At 32.3% G+C, this 20,489-nt stretch overlaps 1 protein-coding gene across 4 annotated transcripts in view; it reads left to right on the plus strand.

The window, feature by feature from the left end:
• LOC132699070 (Ig-like and fibronectin type-III domain-containing protein 2) overlaps positions 1 to 20,489 on the plus strand; it is a 244,429-nt gene that overhangs the window by 58,250 nt on the left and 165,690 nt on the right. For 3 of the 4 annotated variants that reach the window (XM_060665536.1, XM_060665538.1, XM_060665534.1), the window contains exon 2: positions 8,287 to 8,312. The exons of the other annotated variant lie outside the window; for it this stretch is intronic. The gene's annotated coding sequence lies outside the window, so the exon portion shown is untranslated. The remainder of the gene's footprint in view (positions 1 to 8,286; positions 8,313 to 20,489) is intronic. 4 annotated transcript variants of the gene reach the window in all.

Consider the following 20,489-nt stretch of genomic DNA (forward strand, 5'->3'; position numbering starts at 1 on the left):
TTCAAGGTTAGCTCGCGAGCGCGAAGGTCAAACGAAATTCAATTTGACGGCCGAGGGGGCTTCCATTAATATCCACGCGCGTGTTGTCGTCATGGAATAACACCTATCGGTACGGAGACGGTAGCGTACGGCTCCATTGTATCAGAAATTTGTTATTGAAATGATGGAATGCGAGTTTAGTTACATCACTGCAATTACGCAGATTGCACGGGATGTGTTTCGCAACTCGTAATTATTTTCATAAAACCTTTAATATATTTTTATTCCGACAGAGCTGGCTGGAAATTTTAAAACAGATTAACATACTCGTAGATATCGGAGTTTTAAGCAGAACGCGGTGTTTGATGTGGGGCGTTCGGCAGGCTGTAAAAAGAAGGAACACTAAACACAGAAAGTCAAGACGCGGCTATTTACGTGATATTATTTTTCAAAGTTTCTTTATTATTTCTTGGTTGATCAGTTTTATAAAATTGGATTCTGATCCGAGGGACGTTGCTTGCCAGATGGACTACCAGATGGGAGAGAACACACGAACACACAAATTCGTTATTCCTTCCAGAACAATGACAGTATATCCAAAGGAAACCAAGTCAATGATACTTTCCACGAACCTGTCAGCAACATGAACAAACATAATCGGTTGTCTTATAATTTCTGCACAACTGAAATAGGATCAGATGTCTTTGTCACTTTTATTTATTTTAACTAAGATTGCTTGCAGCTTATACTTCTGAAGTTCTTATATGCAATTAGGATTGTTAAACAGAGTGAAACTATTGTTATGTTTTAATCGATTTAACAGCAAAACGCAAAAAAATACACGTTCTAACATGTAATGCATGAAGACATAACACTGAAGTAAGGCAGCTAATTCAACTAAGGAACCAAACCTTACCTTTAGGACTCTTAATTGTATTTTTGCTGAATAAGTTACTTGCCATTCTAAAATAGGATTTGTAAGGTATAATGTTTTAAAATTGTAATTCATATTAATTTGTAATCTTAATTAGGATTTGGATAGTGAATATCAGGAGATGAAACAATAATTACTACGCAAACGTTATTATAAATTGTAAGACCCATCTTGAGCCGTCGTCGAGCAGAGTAGATTATATCGGTAAATACATTCAAATGACAACAATCTTCCATCCCGCTTGTTAAGGCCTAATTGAATTTGTTTTGATAACTTGGACAACATTACAGTCAATAAAACTTAAACGGGCAACTGGCTTTTATACCTTTATGCAAAACGAAACGTAAATGAAGACCAGTTTTAATAGAGACGAATGACGGGGACATTTATATATATTTATTGAAGACGACAAATCATTTAATGAAAATGTTAGCGTGATCATTAATAAGAATTAGGAAGAACAGTGGCAACACTCGAGCTGTGGTGAATCTTTTACTTCCATTTTTCTCATTTCCAGTCCATGCCGACATCTGAACTCTAAAAATTGCGCACAATCAAACCTCACCAAGTATTTTTTAAAAATTTTGATTTTTTTTTCTGAAACAATTTGTTTTCTCGCAAACTATTAACTCAATCGGCAAAATTGGAAAGGAAAGGAAAGGAAAGACGCGGAAGATACGGTACTATAACTTTCATTTCAAGCATTTTTTAGATATAGAGGGTTTTTCAATTATAGACAAAAATCTAAAAGACCCTGAAAATTTTTCACTGACACTATATTCTGGGATATCATCCGTTCGCTCGTTGAACTCCGACTGGAATACTGCATCCTACTGGAATCCTGCAAATCCTGCATACGACTGGAATCCTGCAGACGTTTCGCCAAAATCTCACTTGGCATCTTCAATGCTCGCGCTCCGAAAACACTTCGAACACACGAACACACGAACGAACACTTCGAACACGAGTGTTCGAAGTGTTTTCGGAGCGCGAGCATTGAAGATGCCAAGTGAGATTTTGGCGAAACGTCTGCAGGATTCCAGTCGGATGCAGGATTTGCAGGATTCCAGTCGGATGCAGTATTCCAGTCGGAGTTCAACGAGCGAACGGATGATATCCCGGAATATAGTGTCATCACATTTTTCCATCCGTGAATCAATACGTGAGAATATATATATATATATATATATATATATATATATATATATATATATATATATATATATATATATATATATATATATATATATATATATATATATATATATATATATATATATATATATATATATATACGTGGGAGATCCAGGGTTGTAACTTTTACTTTAGGCATTTTTTGGACTATGTACAGGGTGTGTCGATTATAAAATTAAGTATAAATCGTGGGATAATTTGGTCTAAACAGTATCGTAAATTGTCTGAAAAGAGAGTTTCAGGTTTCGTTTACCATACAGGGTGCGCGAGATATATGGAAAAATATAAAATATCATTGGAAATCGCTATTATTTGTACATATTTTTATATTTATCAAAGTTTGCCTTGACTTTGCAGTTCGGTAAGATTTGAAAGACACTTTATTCAGGGTGCATGCATAATAAAATTACATCGATTTTGCGAAAGTTACATAGTGGTCCGCAGCAGCACGATAGAAAAACAATGGCTTCCTCTAGGACAAAAACCCTTTAAAATACAAAAACTGCGTAGTGACTTTGTAGACTGCGAAGTGCATAGTACTGAGCAGATGCTTCGCACAACCACGATTTTTCGAAATTAATTTTGTTTCTAATCTTTCCTCGTTCTTTGAATATAGCTTGATGAGAATAAAACTCAAAAAGTTTTGAGTTTATCTTGCTTGGAGCACAATACTTAAACAGATAGTTGCGAATAGAGATTTTAACTTTCATTCTATTAATCGCCAGATCTCGCCTGAAATGAGCCCGTCATTGCTTTCTGCGACACATCATACTTTATTAGGTGACTATTTTCATTTCCTACCTTTTGAGTTATTTTTTGGAGCTTCACTTCATCCTTAAATAGAATAGAATACAATAAACAACTAACTTTAACTTGACGTTAAACCAGCTGTTTAAATATGACGGCCACCAATCGTTTAAGGAAATGTCAGCAATAAAACGAATTGCCTTTTTCTATTTTTCAAATAAAGATTTCAATTATATTTTGATAAGCTGTACCCAAATCTGATCCCATTGTAGATGCGATTCACAGGTTCACAAATAAGCGTTTACACTTATCTCGATTCTCAGTTTTAGCAAACCACATCGACCAAAGTTTCTCACCCAATTAAAAAAGGGAGATGGATTTTTTTTATATTGAAATAGAGGTTATTAAATATCAAGGTGGAAAGACACCAAAACAGATTGAGTACGGGGCGTTAAAAAAGAAGGTGAAATCATGACAACACTGAGCCTCCAAAAAAATACAATACAATCAAAAGCTTTGGAGTCGATCTGGTTGTAAACTAAGTAATTGGAATACTGAATTATTTTACTTTTGCCAGTTTCAAAGTGATATAACAATTAGTCATTTGAAGTGCGGAAGTTAATCGTTCTATGGTTTCGTTGATTGAAGAACGCAATGCTTGGAAAGCGTTATGAGACAATTTCATCACTATCTCGATAGAAATTCGTCATCACTAGAACATTTCGGGATATCACTGAACGAAGCGATAGTGGATCCTACCAGATAAACTTTGCTTTAAAAACTATTCGTACGTAAAGTGACACTGCGCGCAGTCAGTATATTTTAGAGTGGGAGTAAATAAACGATATTGGAGATCTTGACTAAAATTATTTGCGACTCGGTAGGGAGTAAAAACCAAAAGATAACGGCCGAACCAGATGTTGGAAATGGAAGCGGTTGGAAATGAAAATGCAAATGGATTTTTTAACAAGCGGAGCGTTCAATTAAAGCGTGTAAAAGTCAACGAAACGAATTAATGGAGATGTTTGCCAAGCGCCGCCGGGATTCGGCTTTATAACTTGTTGACGTCATAAAATAACGGCCATATTGTGTGAGTTAAATATTCATTGCTTTATCGGAAAAAGAGCGGGTTTTGTGGTCGCTTGCGATACAAATCTTCAGTTTTATATATTTTTTTCAGTATTCGATAGAACCGTTCGCTTCGTATATATTTTTTAAAAGAAAATACTCAAGTATACCAAACGTACTTTGCTGGAAAATTTAAAAACATAATTAACATTGTACATTTTTATTTTAGACGGAAAAATATTCTGCTGCAACCGGTATAGTTCGCCTAACGATATACCGTTTTTACGATATAATCCGATATTTAACTTTGATAATTTTTTATGACGGTCTAACCACAGGCCTATCTCGCTTGGGTTTCTCTTTGTAATCCTCAAGCAATAGATTGCAATTCCACAATGACGTTCCCGAACCGTACTTCGGAACATGTAATAAGATTTTGTATTGTTTTCCTGGGACAATATTTTATGTTAAATCCTTAATTTGGAAATCAGTTTAATTTCTCTAATGTGTTTTTAATATAACGTATCTAATGGGCAAATTCAACTTGAAATCGAGCTACCTCAAGTAGGTACTGATTTTGAAAAATTCATAAAATGCATCCTAATATCCTACTCTTGAAAATACGGCACAGTTCTTGTCGGCTAACATCTTAAATACGGCCCTGGCTTGTGGTACATGCTTTGCAACCGGCATGTCTCAAACTCATTCCGAAGTCAAAACTATTAAAGGTTGTAAAAACGATATATAGTTTATTTATATTATTATTATTAGACGAAAAAAACTTAAAGTCTGAGAGGATAATATTTGGTCACAGCCTGTCTAAAGAACTAAAAACCAGGATTTATTGTTCTTATTTTTAGGAATGTGCTTAAAGCACTTCAGCTTCAAACTCTGGTGTTTTGTACAGAAACATTAATGAAGACATTGCACAACCGAAAAGCTAGTATAACCTTTAGTCCATGACCCGCAAGGTACCAGACTTATCGTCCATTGAACATGTATAGGATATGGTAGGTAGAGAGCTGAGATAACGATCGCACGAAGAGTTGCATTGAATCGTTAATAACTCCGTTCGATACATTATTTTAAATGTTGTTGATTTTTATTCATATTAATCCCAACTGCTTCCCAAAATGTTAATAAAATATATATTAACATTTACTTGGTGTATATCACACAGTAAATTGCTAACAATGCTATTTACAAGCGATTTACATTGTTATTTCGGCAAGTGTTTTGGAAATCTAAAATTCTATTTCCCAAAAACCCTTTAAAATTTTTAAACGCCGGAGATTTGGGACTACAAAAATTTTTTCGTAGTGTTTCTTCAAAAATGTACCGAGTGGTCGGCTATTTATAAAGAGACTAAAACTTGAGTTCGCTTTTACGGCTTTCCTCTATCATACAGAGTGGGCGAGATATTTGGAAAAAAATAATATTAATATAACAAGCTCAAGTCTTGCTATTTCAATTTTCCTAATTGTGCAATTTCTTACCCTCATCGGAATACGTAGTAGTTAGTAGATTTGAATTCCATTCATTTTGCCAATATTTTATTGTGAACCACAGGAGCAGGATAAAAAAAATAATGGCCTCCTCTAGGCGGCTTCTTTGAAATACAGAGCCAAAGCGTCTTGTCAACTGCTCAAGCCACGAGATTGCAAAAGCAATCTTGTTTAGGCCACCTGTAATTTTTAGTCCCACTTACCATTAAAAATTTTAATTTAAATTTTAAACAATGGTTAAACCATGACTTAAAACGTTTCCTACTCGGACGTTGTTTATTTATGTATAAAACTTGTAGGAATTTTCGCGGGACCTTGCATTATAGTTCTCCCTAATACGGCGCTTTGTGTCGAAAAGGTTTACGCCCCGACGCTTAAACTTTATCTTTCACGGCGAACTATTTCGTCTTTGAGTTAAAGTGGGAGCAAATCGTTTACGTAATTTTAAACGAAATTCATTATCTCAAATTCCGGCGTTGACGCCATTGTTTCCGCAACGGGGGACAGTCGTGGAGAGAGCTTTTATCAAAACTAATCCGCTTTGCTGTTAGATTTGAAAGCTTCACTTGACTGTGCGCCTCTCTGAATATTTCTTTGATTTCAAAATAAATACGTATCGAAAGTTTCAAATTTCAACTTAGTTTTAATTAAATTTTAAAATTGCGTTCTAGGCACGAAACTTTTTTATTTCATTTATTTATTTATTTTTATTAAGAATTAATACTAAGGAAATGCTTTCATAAGACCTAACTAAAATGCGTCTAAAAAAGAAATGAAAGTGACTACACTGTCTGTCTCGCTGTTGATGAGCAACCAAACAATTTTCTTCTAGCTTCGTGACAAGCTTTCAGCTTGTTAATTTTTTCTGTAGTAAATTATTAGTTTTGTTATATTACCATGGTTTTCATTTAATATAAATATAAAATTTCCAGCATCGCATTGGATGAAATATTCGGCTCAAATTTAGACATTTTATTGCCAACATATGTCACTGGCCAACATAAAAAATAATGATTTAGTAATTAGTAATTTCCAGAACCTACGGGTTAATTATATTCAAGTTAATGAACTGCAATTAAGTTAATGGCATGGCTTCCCAGAACATATCTCGGTAGTCGATTAAAATAGACCATTTTGCGTAATTTAACTTGTGTCCAATTAACCACAACAAGATAAATCCTATCCTAGGAAAGTTTGCTAAACATTTACGGTTGATATCCTAATTTTATTAAATCTTCCATAAGTACCTGTACTGTGTGATAACAAACATCTAAATACTACTAAATTTTATTCCAAAAATTTGACAACTTTTCTGTGGGAAATAGTTACGTTTTAAGGGGAATTTAGATTATTTGATTTTATATTATCAAAATTATCAGATAAAGCTTTGAAATAAAATTTATTTCAGGACGATCCAATTTTTTGATGCGGTAATAACATTATTTTATGGTAAATTTTTGGATTTTTTTGTAAATTGAAATATAAAACTTTATTTATTTTCTAATTAAATTTGAGTACTTAGGTTTTTGAATTGAAATATTTTGCTTAATACTGTCCTATACATGTTTTTGAATTCTGTTTATCCTAAACACTGAAACTGAAACTTTAATTTGTGGAAGCCCTTTATGATGGATGGATGGATTGTCGCCAAAATGTAATTACGACCTTCATAGCTATTGTTACTGTAGAGGGCAACAGTAAACAAGATATGATAAGAAGGAAAGATATATTTTAAAAAAGATGAAACCAATATACATTAAATTTAAACCGTTAAAAATTAGTAGTAACGTAAAGAAAAAGGAGTTAACACTTTTCTGAAAAATACTAAAATTTCTTTAAATGTAATGTATATATATATTAAGATTTTCCTAAAAATCTCATTATCCTAACCCCAAAAAATGCAATTGGGCGTTCTTAAGAGCGTAATAAACTAGTCAACAACAGTTTATTTTAGGAACTTCCTCGTAGAAATTGCTACAAATATCTGATACATCTACATTTTTTTGATTTTATGCATACTTTTACTACTCGAGACTTAGTAATGAGCATCGTATCGTCTCATAAAAAGTTCCTCCTCTGCTATTCTTCTGCCTAATATTCGTTGATCAAGCTCGGATGTTTTGTTTATTTCGGAAAATATTTGAATTGTAGTGTCTGTTTGTCTGCATTAAACCAACAAAATATTAAATGGGCCGAAACGCGGCACCGCAATTAGCAATTATAATGGAACATTGTATTGTAAGAGGCTTACTTTTAAACGACCTTCTGCAGGAAGAAATCGCGATCGATAAAAAACGCGCACACCCAGTATTTAAATAATTATTATCTTCTTCCAAGATGTCGTCAACGATTATTCATTTATCCTCCTAAATCCTTTGTTGAAACGATGCTAAGGTTAAATCCGTTAGCAGATTGAATTTGGGTCGCTCGCTTATATTTTCTTGTTTTTTTTTAGAAACAGATAAGATATTATGAGTTAAAACGACGGCATATTGTTAGTCACCTTTTAGAACCTTTTAGAACCTGAAAATAAGCAAATTTCAACACTTCAAATGATTTCAACTCAACTTTCGCATAAGTATCGGATTAAAATTAAATTGTTATGTATGCTATTTTAGGTAAAATTAATGGCTAAGAAGTTTTTAAAAGTGTTGCTTATTGTTATTATTATTATTAACCATAAATTTTCTATAACTCATATCTCCCATTAGATCGAAATCTTTTGGAAACACTTCAATTTGCTTATTCATTAATTCAGTATTAAATAACAAATATATTTTTGTTGTAAAATATGTAGTATAAAATCGAATATTGTTTTACGAAGCAAATATCATATACTAATTTGATTTTTTATTTCAGTTATTTCCATTCTTGAGCAGTAAAAGGTAAGGCCTATGTAGTTTTATTAGTAGAGGCAGCTAATACCCGGATAGGGGTACCATAATCATCATTAATTAAATAGCTTGTATAGGCCGAACGAAAAGAAAATAACGTTGCTAAAACAGAGTTTCCTTGCACCTTGGACATGCAAGAGAGTCGTCAAATGAATACTAATGGTTAGTCTGGGTCACTATAAAAAAAATGTATGAACATATTTAAACTAAATTTATATAAAAAAAAACACGCCTTATTTATTTATTAAAATATCGTTACAGTTTCAGAAATCCCAAATTGGGTACAAGCGTTTAATTATAAATACATAAATACATAGATAATAATAATAAATAAAAGTTGTGGGAAAACACTCTAAAAAATTAAAATAAAATTCGTGCAAGCACATTTGCAAGGAGATATACTACGGGTATTGCCATTTCCTATTGCAACAGTTTCGGAATGTCACCGCTTTAAATTGAATTTATTTCTTTAATATAGCCTATGAGATAGATTTCAATGAAACAATGTTTAATAGGGTTAAGTTAAGTAATTCAATGAAATAGCGATCCTCTTTGAAAAGGGTTCAGCGATGTTCTATAATACCAACCTATAGGTAAAGAAAATCAGATAGATATCCTTATGCTTAATAGATGGACATTTCACATTATACAATAGATTTAAAAAAGAAATATACTAACAGAAATAATTTTTGTAGTGAGTTGGTTGCAAGACTAATGAATTCTTATGGGATAATGTTAAGTTATGAAGGTATGTTTTGCACAGTCAAAGAAAGAATAGCCATACGAGGTGTGTTGACAAAGTAAGGTGATTTTTGTAATTGGACGGACTCCGTACATTCGATCTTTGTACCTAACACATAACATAAAACACTTTTAGTCAGTTTTGCATGTTTACTTTTTTTGTGAGACAGAAGCGGCGATTTTCTGCTGTCAAAAAAAATTGCAACAAATAATTTGCATAAAAATTTGTGTAAAAAATGGAATACAGTGCTGCAAAATATTTAAAATGTTGACACCCGCATATGATGACTTTATCTTGAGCAAAAAAAATGTTTATAAATTTTGCAAACTATTCCAAGATGGTCTAGAAAACGCCGATGATGAACCTCGCTCTGGACGCCCCAGCAAGTCAATAACTGATAAAAGCGTTGAAGAAGTGAAACAAATGATGTTGAAAAATTTTTTCCGAAGTTTTGGACATGAAACGTGTAGCAGCAAAATTTGTTCCCAAAAATTTTGAACAAAAGGACTGTCGAAGAAGCATCGCTCAAGAGCTGTTAAACGACGTCAATGATGATCCTGATATGCTCGAAACCAAAGCCCAGTCGTCCCAGAACCGAGAATCGCCAAGATCAAGAGTTCTTACCACAAGGTCGTACGGTCAATACTTTGAAGTTACGCGCCGTTTGCGAGAAGCATTACGAAGAAAGCGTCCGGAATTATTGAAAAACAATGCATGTACTTTGCATCACGATAAAGCATCGTTGCTTGTGTCTAACTTTTTGGCCAAAAACAAAATCTCAATCATGACTGAGCCCACCATATTCATCAGATATGACCCGCTGCGACTTTTTCATGTTCCCAAAACTCAACAAACCCATGAACGGAAGGACGTTTGGAACGATCGAGGAGATCTTAAAGGCTATATCACAAAGTGTTTACCAGTAGTGCTTCGAGGATTGGAAAGAACGTTGCCACAAGTGGATTCCATTTGGGGGGTTACTATATTTAAAACACACACCTCGTATTCAGTTTAGATCTTTACAAGAATGGGTTTATTTGTACAATTGTTTAGTTGTAATCATTTTGAATTTGCGATATCCAGTACTGATTCTGATTTTCCTACTACAAAATTAACTTCCGATATATATTCAAAAGTTTTGTAACCTCTTGTAACTTAGTTACTCAAAAATATCTATTACTAAATGAAAGAGATAGTTATAGTTATCAACCATCATAGCTTTTTCTGTGCGTTGGTGTATGAATGGGATCTGTTGCGTCCATGGTTAACAAACATGCTCTTGTACTATACCATCTAGCTCATATTTAGCTTGAGGTTTATGTATTTGTAGTAAAAAACCAATTCATATCCTTATTTTAGATCTTTCAGATTAAAACTACCGTTAACACATTTTATTGATTTATAGATTTTTAGGTCATTTGTTTAAGAATTCGAACAAAAACAAACCCTACCTTAAGTTCCTAATGAGATGATTACAGCACTACATAATTATCATTATAGTTGAGCCCTGCACTGAAACGTGTTCAGATCGATTTTTATTGTAACCGTCAAACCATCTCCGATATCAGCCAAGCGATATTTTTATTACTGTATAATTATGTTTTCGCCATTGTCGTCTCGGATGGATATCCCGCAATTATTTTTTTATGTTGGCAGCAGGCTTTCACTGCAAACATATTTTGTCATACGTCGCGAACATCTGGAATCACAATACGAACTTAAAGGTAATCAGAATACAAAGATGTCCCTTGACACAATTGCACAATAACCATCAATCGCGATGACCTACCAAAGTTTTATATATGTGCCTGACGAACGCATGAAACAGATGCAAAATGCAATGTAGAACAAGGTGGGACAATGGCGGAGAGAAGATCATGAGGAGACTATTAAAAATAGTTTACGTTAATTTTCGATTTTATATAGAATCGTGTTACCACTCAAATTGGTCTTAATCATTTGATAAAAAAACGTACATTTTTAACGCTTTGCCATTGTTTTGGTTCTTTCTGCTAACTAAAGGTGTGATTCAGTAAAACTGTAATTGTGTTTTTCCAAATCAATAGTTTCTAATACTAGTAAGGGTCAATAAAGGTAAATAAATTTTTTCAGTAGAAAACCGATAATTTGCTTTTTTGAACAATATTTGTTTGTGAATTTCTCTTTGGATTTGAAAGATTTCGTTTCCTATACTTAAGCCACTGGTTTGTGAGTGATTTTAGCCACTGTATTTTGGCGTTTTTCAATTCTCTTTTTTTATCATTTTATATTCTCCTCGAAAATAGGAGTTTTGTTAATTCGCATTTATGAGTTTTAAATTTGGATAGGATGTTGAAATTAGAAGAAACTGCGAGATTTCTTAAATGTAAGGGTGTTATCGTTTTGAATAGCTTAAATGACAATACTAAAAATAAATAGTTGTAATGTTGTAATGTTGTAAAGTTTTCTAATTTTAGCAACATTCTTACACTGCTTGAATCGTTTTAATTCATTCCATTTCGAATATATGCCGTATAATCGGTATATTCATTTAATTGGATTATTTAATCTAACCCTGAGCAAGATTATTTTTGACATGGATCATCGATGTACCAATTTGCTTGTATTTCGTTATCTGCTTTACGAAAAAATCTGGAAAATGTTTGTTCACTTAAATTTACTCTATATTTAGTTCATTTCTGTACACATTGGAGCCCCTCTGGTAACTGAGGTGTTCGGTAAAAATTTCAATTGGTATTTTGTTATTAATATTATTATGGAAAACAAGGACTGGCATCATTCTGAAACGTATAAGATGTTTTCCAAAGAATTATTTGTTGAAAGCTGTCACACACAAGAGGAATATAAGGATATTAGAGTATGAGGACATTTAACTCCTCAAATTTTACGATAGTAAGTCTTTGAAGCAATGATCTATTTGGTATGTTTACAAACCTGTATCGTCAAAAGCGACGCAACTTTATAATGAGAACTATTGCACAATCCAATATGATATGATCTAAGCATGATACAATCTCGGAATGTGCATAAACACACGGAGTTTTAAGGTCAGGTTTGCTTATGAATATTAAGATCGCAATTACCCGGTTTCATATCGGGCGACTTAAAAACCTTAAGAAATAGTTATTTTCAGCGAAAACTTGCTTTGCTGTGCTGACACGATTGTATTGCTTGATAATGAGTAACATGTGTTAAGGGCGATTAGCCAAGCAGCATTTTTAAATGATTTGAAACGATTTGAATCGGAGTCTTATTAACCATTGTGTTTCAGCGATAAGCACGCCACTCGGAATTAATGGCATATTGTTATGTTATATTTAAGATGTAGCAACGAATCACACAAAACATTACAAAAACAAATCTTTTACTTACATTTTTTTATAGACTTTAATAATGTTTGGTTAAAAATTTCACAAAGTATCTACTTTAATCAATTTAGAGGCTGTGAGTTCGTTTATTTTTAAAACAATGTAAACGACCTTTAAACACTTTTAAAAAAACTGAAAAAGTATACTAATATCAAGCTAACAATATAATTTTAGAGGTTTTGAGATATTTCATTTGCGTACAAATTTAAATTGCAAATATAAACTTTACACTTATTCGCATAATTTAATATCAAGATCCAATTCAGTTTTCTTTATTCCCTTACTTGCTAGAGTCTTCGGCTTTAATTCCAATTACGGCCGGGGATTGTTTTTCTCGAATTTTTAGAGCTTTAGAATTATGCACCCTTTTGGTAGATCTAAAAGTAATTTAGCGTGGCTGACATTAATTCAGGTGTCCCGCCGTCAAGAGAGCTTTTTATGTGATGTTTGGTCGTTCAAAATCAACTTTCCAACATTCTTAGACTGTTTGAATGGTTTTAATTCATTCCATTTCGAATATACGCTTAAACTCTTGCCGTATAATCGGTATATTCATTTAATCGGTTTATTTAAACTAACCCTGAGCAAGATTATTTTTGACATGGATCATCGATGTACCAATTTGCTTGTACTTCGTTATCTGTTTTACGAAAAAATCTAGAAAATGTTAGTTCACTTATATTTACCCTATATTTAGTTCATTTCTGTACACATTGGAGCTCCTATGGCAACTGAGGTGTTCGGTAATTATATCTCAGAAACTAATTATCACAGGATTTGAACAAAAGTTCCATTCGGTTCGCAATACTAGCTACGATATAAAAAAATGTATTTTTGTAGAAATTGCCATTGAAAATGTTTATCCCTTTGACTAAGCACTTTTTATTAAATAAGTTGGGAAACAGATCATTGCTGTCATATCGTGCCATCCTGATATTATGTCGGTAAACATTAGTGGAACAGTAGATCTCACTCATCTCCTTAAATACAATTTGAATGGTATATTTCGGCACTTTGCGAACTTATCATAGCAAAAAGTATGCAACATGACTTGATGGATTACCACATTAGCAAGGGAATGTTTCTAAAAAATTGTATGTGGTTTATAGCTACAACATTTATAAATTTATTCACTATGGTCTTAAAAATTTTCAATGCATTAATGTTATAATTTTTGTAAACGGAATGCATTTTTATTTTTACCATAGTTAAAGAGACAAATACGTATAGCAAAATAGAGACTCTAAGTCTAAGAACGAAGTGCAGTTCTCAAAGAATTTGTTATGCCGAGGTAAAAGCAACCTTACTTATAGCTTTAAAGATTGTGTTTTTCAAATATTAGCCCACCGTAACGCTGTGATGTTTCAATTTTCCAATACAAATGGCAACTTCAGTTTTTTTTTACTACTCAATTATAAGTACATCAACTCATACAAATTGATTTAATGATTGTGAAATGCATGCGTATTTTTTGTGTATTTTGTTTCAATCAATCAATTTCTCTCTTGAGGATGGCATAACAAAGTGCCGAAACATTAGTAACGAAGATGAAAGGGTTTCAGTGTTGTATTTGAACCTTCCGACAATCCTAAATCTGTTATTAAATTATTTTATTAAAAATATGTTTCGGGTCAAAAGGGCATCCAAGCAAACGAAATTTAAAAAATGTTATACAGGCGTTCGTGTTTGTGCGAAGATTTGCATCAACGAAACAAGCGTTGTTATCTTAACATTACTGCTCGGCTCCTGTCAGATAACAAGGATGTAGCCGGCGGTGCTTGTTCTCGTTACTTAATGTGAAAAACTGTTTGTTTAGGGATGTTGCCGTAAATTAGGCCGGCGAGAAGATGGCCGCGAATTAAAACAAGCCTAAGTTTTCTCTACTAGTATCATAATGCTGCAAAGCAAGAAAAAAATTGTAAATTTATTTATACTTTTTCAACAAAAGTATTTGCAGTACCTCTGTCAATCTTTTGTCTGATTATATACCGATTATAAATCACATCATCAATCAGAACATTGGTTCTGTTGCTGAGTTCTAGTTCCTTTTTAACAAAAAAGGATTATTGAAATTAAGAAATATCAAAATCATGGTTTCGTTCATAATTTATATTAAATAATGTACGGTCATAAAATAATATCTATTTCTATTTATTTTATTTATCTCTCAACTCACTAAAAATTGGAAAATATAAAATTACAAACAGCAGCAACAATACGAGTTGTGTTCAAAAGATCAGAGGACTATTAAGTTTTATCAAAAAGTATTTATTTATCAAAATTAATGTGGTCCCCTTCAAAATAATCCCTTCAGATATACACTTGTGCCAACGTATTTTCCAATCTTCGAAGCACTTCTGATAAGCACTTTCTGGTATAGTCTTGAGTTCTTTTCTTCCAGCAATATTTTCTTTATGTCCTCAATCATTCCAAACCTCCTTCTTTTCATGGGTTTCTTGCATTTTGGGAACGTGCTTTTTTCGGTCTAGGCTATTCCGGGTTCTTCCATTGGGACGACTGGACTTTTCAACGCTAGTTATTTCACTTCTTCGGACATCTTGGAACAGCTTGTATCAAAATAAACATTTTTTTTGCTGAAAGTAGATTTACCATATGCCGTTGTCAATATTTCAGCACAAAAAAAAGTAAACGTTCAAACTGGCTGCAACGGTAAACATATGTTAGGGACATGTGTACCAACGTAACAAAAAAAATATCGAAATCCACCTTACTTTTTGAACACATATATATCCAATAATTAATATATGTTTTTTAATTGTAGCTTAAATCTTCAGAAACGATATTATAAAAACATTTTGATTTAAACTTAAGTTTTAGATACGTATAGAGTGTTTAACGAAAAATCAGTTATATCCTAAATGTTTGTCACATTTTGTGGGTATTCCTGACAACACTATTAGGCGTTTATCTAAGTCAATACACAGCCCCATTTTTTCTCAGCATTTCGTTTTTTTACTCAATTTCTCATTTAGTCATATTTCCCTGACAATTTTTCCTACATCATCCAAGCTGGTAGGTAGAGGGTTGGTGATACATAAGCTACCGATTTGACCCCACAAATGTATTTTTGGATTTAGCTCCGATCTGCGTGGAGGTCAGTCCAAAGTCTCAATAAAAGGTCCTCCTGTAAAAAAAAAGATGCTGAACAATCACTAGGTGTGGTTTCTAAAAGAATGAGTTGTAATCGTTACTTACCAAACACTGGTAAACTTTAAAAGACTCAAATACGTAAAAAAATATTCACCAACGAACAATAAATTAAAAAACGACTCTAAAAGAAGACAACAATAGCATGGGAACAATGCAATATCAATTAGTGGATTTATATAAAATGGATTTAGTTTTGAACGAACTGTAAGTAAAATTTAACTTACCTGTCAAGTTTTACATTTTAGATCATATTTCTATTGCTATCTATGATATTTATGAATGTTTATGAAACGGACTTTACGCAGGCTCTCTTGCCTTGATGGTCTCACAAAATGTCTCTGCTCTATTTTCCCTGACTGATTAATAAGCCATTATACTACGTAGTTTCGGCGTGAAATAATAATTTTCCGAATTCCATTCTGGCGCTATTATATCGTAGTCAGTTGTAGCGAGACGGATTAGAGATAGAGTATAATCCTTTCAAATAGTTCTCCGAACGTAATTGAATTAAAATTCGCCTGCAACCTAACATGTAATTATCAGTTATTGCGTCGCTTAATTGTCTAGCTGACTTGGCAATTGGGGCTTCGAATCCCAGGCCTATTGATCTCGTCCGCAATGATATGGGCTCATAATAGACTAATTTGTATATATGCGATCTCAAGAGTAAATAGGCCGATTGCGTTTGAATTAATTATCATCCCCGAAATTCGATGTCATAATTTTGATCAGTTCGTATGAACGTCGCGCACGATTCAACGCGCAGTCAAGCACCGTTAAGCTCCCCATACACTGCAGTTTTACACGACAAGTTTCAGTGTCGGCGTAAAATTGTTTCTACTCATTGCTCACACACTCTCCGTTTATTGTTGCATTGTTGAACTACTCTGCTATGAGGCGAGAACAATTATTAGCAGAGACGGCATCACGATTAATTAAAACAGTAACCAGAAATAAATTCTAGTAAAAAACGTTTTATATTTAAAAAGTGATTATTAAAACTATATAATTATATAAATAAAAATTCTAGTAATTACAAAGATAGGTGTATGTCTTTATTTGAACTTATCATAATATTTCATAGACTTTCATAGTCTTCCAGAAATAAAAAGCTATCAAAATTCCATAATTGACCACTTCAGAAGAGGCTTTAGTAAGAAAAACGTATGAGCTCTTAATAATAATGGGAAGATTATCCTCATTATAGTTCTACATTTTCGATTTAGCCTCATATTTAAATAATCATATATTATCACCAATAGATTATTAAGCCAATTTTATTAATATTAGGAAATTGAACACTCTACAAAAATGGTCGCTTGTGGTTTATCGATTACTCGAAATATTTTGAATATATTTGTATTGGAATTCCAATGGGTACTTATATTCATAATTTTTAATAAATAATTTTGATTAATTCATTGAATTAGTAAATTTTGACATAATTTATTATCTATTTCAGAAAAGAAAAGTTCTTTATTCAAGAAATATCAATACAGGCATTAATAGAAATAATTCTGTTCCCCACATGAAATTTTATGCCTTAATTCAGTATTAATATTTCTTTAAAAACTTGTAGCAAGTATTGAAACTGTTCTTCGTTTTTCGTCAAATACTTTTTCAGAGACCAATGCTACTCCAAGCTTTGCTGTGTCATTTACAACACTCATTTGTTTGAAATAATCTTCATTTTTATCAAACTCCCATCTGAAGCCCACAATCAAGGAAATCATATGATGGGTCAAAGATTTTGAAAAAATTCAATGATTTTTGAGAAGCAAAATCACACAAATCCTTTTTAATAATCGACTTGATGTTCTTTGATAAATTATCAATAAAATTGGGTTAATGATCTATTGGTGATAAGATATAATTATTTATATATGAGACTAAATGGAAACTGTAAAACGATAACAAGGATAATCTTCCCATTAGTATTAAGAGCTCATACATTTTCGATTTATTCTCATATATAATTAATTATATCTTATCACCAATAGATCATTAATCCAATTTTATTGATAATTTATCACTGTTTGATGACACTGTTCCACTCGATATAATAAAGAAGGTAGTCGAAGCTGTAAAAACTAGAGAGGGCATAAATTCTAAGGTTAAAAAATTTGAAATCAATCAAAAGAACATCAATTCGATTATTAAAAAGGATTTGTGTGATTTTGTTCCTCAAAAATCAATGAATTTGTTCAAAATCTTTGACCCATCATATGATTTCCTTGATTGTGTGCTTCAGATGAGAGTTTAATAAAAATGAAGATTATTTCAAACAAATGAATGTTGTAAATGACACAGCAGAGCTTGGAGTAGCATTTGTCTCTGAATATAATCAGTGTTTGACGAAAAACGAAAAAAGTTGTCAAAGAACTATTTCTGAAATAGATAATAAATATTCTCAAAATTTACTAATTCAATGAATAAATTGAAATTATTTATTAAAAACTATGAAAATAAGTACCCATTGGGATTCCAACGCAAATATATTCAAAATGGTTCGAGTAATCGATATATCATACCATACCATAATCGAGACCATTTTTGTAGTGTTCAATTTCCTATTAATAAAATTGGCTTGATAATCTATTGATCATAATATGTGATTATTTATGTATGAGTATACTTTTACCATCAATATTAAGAGCTCATATGTGGTAAGTACTTTCTAGAGGTAACTAGCAACTAGTTTTTGTGTGTCAGATCTAAAAAGAAAACATTTTATTTGACCCACCCTAGTGTTGCCACTTCTATACAAACGTGGTAACACCCTGTTAGGTTTAATTCGTACCCACTATCATTTCATTTTTAGATTCCACGCAAGAAACAAAGTAGATTTTGTTCAAGTTTTACCGTTATCGAAATAAAAAATCATTTCATAGATTTGAACAAACCTCAATAATTCCGACGAACTTTTTCTGGCAGTTCCTGGCAGTATTCTTTCCGGGCATACCATGTTAGATGGGACATACAGGGTGTCTCAAAAATAAGTTTTTTTTGCGGAAGTTCTAGAAACACGGTTTATTTATATTTTTTAATAGAACACCCTGTATAGTTTTTTATTTTTCAATTCTAAGAAATAAATTAAATAAAAATTGTTTTTCATGATTTTTACATAATATTGAACACTGTCATCATGATGAAAGTTTTATCTCATTTAATTTAATTTAAGTTTCTTTACAACTATTTCGCCGTTTTCAGCATCCGCTTTAATTATAATAAACTAATAAAATTAAATTCTAATAAAGTATGAACTTTTAAATTGTTACCCTGTCCACAAAAAATTGTTCGGAACTTGACAGGAAGGAATGTTCTTAACTGATTTATTATTGATTTTCGAAAAACGGCGAAATAGTTCGAAAGAAACTAAAATTAAATGATAGTGAGATTTTACGTAGTCTATTCTGTCTATGTTCGAAACTTTATTCGAAGTGACAATGTTGATATTACTTAATGATCATAAAAATTACTTTTTATTTCTGTAACTATATAGGGAAAAATAAATAAAATTGGGTTAGTTTCTTTCCTAGAATTGAAAACTGAAAAAATGTGCTACTTAAACAAACTCAACAAAATGTGTTTCTATCACTCCCGTACAAAATGTTGTTTTTGAAATGGTATGGCAGGAAGGAATGTCTGAGCCCTTCTAGCAATTGTCTAGAAAAGTTAGGCTCTCCGTTTAATTAAAAAAATCGTTAAAAATCTAGGAATTTATTTTTGATTTCGATAACGGGAGGATATTTCGTGATATACAGATGCCATTTCAACTAAGGTGTCATGTTTATATATAAGCGGCAACGTTGCATAAATATAAATATATTAGAGTGATCGATCACTTCCTCTTACATCCACTCGTACCTATATTATTGCAGATACTTCTAATAGGTCATCCACTGCTCAAATTCATTTTCATTCATTCTTGACAAGGACAGATGGTATTGGATATTCAAGATGTCAAGAGTCAAGTGTACAGCGCTAATTGATATTTTCAATTTTTTCATTTCGGTTCAAAACCATTTTTTTTAGAATTTTCTTTATTTAATGCATATATGCAATGAACACAGATAGAACAATATTTTTATGTATGCAAGAGCATAGGTAAATTATGAACTTGTTTCGTTAGACATAAATTCATAAAATAACAACCATTTTGAAACTTCTATAACTAATAATTAAACGAATGTAAGGTAATACACTATAGATAGAATTACTTTGTTTCTGAAATATATTCTGACTTTAAAGTTGCAATCGTATTAGATTGTAGAATAAAATAGAAACTCACCAAAACTATGTTTCAAGTTTTGTTGAATATTTAGTAGCAGTCAATGGCTGTGGGAATGTTATAATATTTACACTATTAAGTGCAGTAAAAAAGTTTAAAGTAATCTTGTGGAAGTTCGTTGGTAATACAAATACAATAAATTGATAAACGAATTAAAATGTAAGGTTTAGTGCAATTTTCAAAAAAGAAAAAATTGAATACTAATTCTGAAATAAGAATTTGAATATGAAAACGAATTTTAACTCGATACTTTTATAATTTCATTGTGTCTTTACATATTAGGGTATTTGAAAATGGGAATTCTTTCCTTCGACCTTTCATGGTTACCATAGCGACCATTTAATGCCAGTCGGCACGCCTCACCCCACTCGTCCATTACCTTAACGCCTTTATGTGCATCACAACAAAGGCAATTTTATGAATGACTTATGCGGTCTCTTTTAGTTGCACGTCTGTGGCTTTTACTTATACCAGGACCGCTAAAATTGCGAACTAAAATTGCAGTGTATGGGGAGCTTTAGATAATTAAATCCGTGTCGCGGCTTGACTTTGATTGCCCTTGTTTTGTTGCCGCGCGAGAAGATAATTACTTCCGC

This window comes from Cylas formicarius, unplaced genomic scaffold, assembly GCF_029955315.1.
Source record: "Cylas formicarius isolate icCylForm1 unplaced genomic scaffold, icCylForm1.1 PGA_scaffold_3__17_contigs__length_32017465, whole genome shotgun sequence".
Classification (NCBI taxonomy): domain Eukaryota; kingdom Metazoa; phylum Arthropoda; class Insecta; order Coleoptera; family Brentidae; genus Cylas; species Cylas formicarius.